General features: G+C 44.7%; 1 protein-coding gene and 1 long non-coding RNA gene across 6 annotated transcripts in view; one reads left to right on the forward strand and one right to left on the reverse strand.

Moving 5' to 3' along the window:
* Positions 1 to 1,440, forward strand: part of LOC109543299 — a 66,407-nt gene that overhangs the window by 53,536 nt on the left and 11,431 nt on the right. The window lies entirely within an intron of this gene.
* The window catches only part of LOC109543297 (ataxin-1), a 71,017-nt gene that overhangs the window by 51,195 nt on the left and 18,382 nt on the right, over positions 1 to 1,440 (reverse strand). For 2 of the 5 annotated variants that reach the window (XM_019912928.2, XM_019912929.2), the window contains exon 1: positions 739 to 987. The exons of 2 other annotated variants lie outside the window; for them this stretch is intronic. The gene's annotated coding sequence lies outside the window, so the exon portion shown is untranslated. Of the gene's footprint in view, positions 1 to 738; positions 991 to 1,440 lie in introns of those variants that run through there. One more of the 5 variants, XM_019912933.2, reaches the window with a different exon arrangement.

Here is a 1,440-nt window from a genome sequence, read left to right on the forward strand (position 1 = left end):
GGTTGAAGATGTGGATTTTTCAGAAGAAAAAACCCGTTAAGGCAATTTTGGGGCTGACGCTGAAGATTTCATTTCAGAAGAGTCAGAGAAGTCAGCGAAGAGAATGAAAGAAGTGAAGGACGAAGATGAATGAAGTAGTTAACGAAGCAGAGGACAGATCTAAGGCAGAACGGAACAGGATCCAGAGCCGGCAGGTGGTGACAAGTGCAAGGAAGAAGTAGAAAATGAAGATGCAGCATGAATGGGCCTCCAATGGGCTGAAGATGATGTCATGCCGCTGCAATGAAACCTCAAAAACAGTTAAAACGCAGCAAAACCGCAAGTAATCGCATTGCTTGCTGCTGATTTCATTCATTAATCCAGATTAGCGAGACCAAAAATAGCCCAGTAAAACCTCAGCATACTCATCGTCTACCATTATCGATAGGCAAGGGAACTCGAACGGAAAACCCGGAGATAAATAAATGGTTTCAGTGAGTAGTGGACGATAAGACTAATTTACACTAATAAATGACTACAACCGGCTCATTTATGAGCCTCGTAACAGCTTATCTGGAGATAAAGCTGATGTGGGCTTGGACTGGATGGTTCCCGCATCGTCGCTGAGGCATCATTTTCTGATTTTCTCCTAATAAGTGGGCACAGTTGCGAAAATCTCAGCTGTGCGGTTACGCGTGATGGATCGGTTCCAGTCGTCCATGTAACCTTGGCATTGGCAATGACTACCAGCGAATTTACCTTGTGGGCTCGTGACTCCTTTCGTGGGCACACCAAAGCCATGTGCGATAAGGGAGAGAGGAGTTCGCCCCAAGAACTAGTTCAGACACGTGCGGAACTACGGAACGGCTTCGAACAAACCACGGAACTGTATGGGAACGCGAACCGCGAACGTAAATAACGCAATTCCACCGGTAACGTAGAGCACAGACTAAACGTAGTGTCGTTGTGAACGAATGAAAGTTACAACGTGCGACTAGACAGTGGCGTCGTACGCAAGTTCAGCGTTTCCTACTTGTTGCTTGGCATCGACAGGATGGCAGGAACGCGAGCAAAATTGGGGAATTATTCATCGGGGTCGTCGTCAATCAATTATCGCTTTCATGCCTCCTCCTTGCGTAACACTGATTAAATCCTAATTTCAGCTGTGATTCAATTACACTCTGTCTCTGATGTATGGAGAAAAATCGGCGATTTACCACTCCGAGCTCGGTGTTTCGAGATTATTGATGTGGACATTTACACTGATTTGCGTGAATAGCAAACAGATCCTTCATTTAAACGCAAAGGTTTCGTAACTGTACTACTTTCTTTCTTTTTTCAAGTTCTTTCGCACCCTCCAAATTTTCTAACTTAAGGTTACGGAGGCATTATTTCTCTTGTGGAACGGCCGTGAAAAATTCATGGAAAACCGCATTTTCACAAGAAGCTCCACTAAAAAAA

The sequence above is a fragment of the Dendroctonus ponderosae genome, unplaced genomic scaffold, assembly GCF_020466585.1.
Source record: "Dendroctonus ponderosae isolate FM_Combo_2020 unplaced genomic scaffold, Dpon_F_20191213v2 Dpon_F_20191213_9, whole genome shotgun sequence".
Taxonomy (NCBI): domain Eukaryota; kingdom Metazoa; phylum Arthropoda; class Insecta; order Coleoptera; family Curculionidae; genus Dendroctonus; species Dendroctonus ponderosae.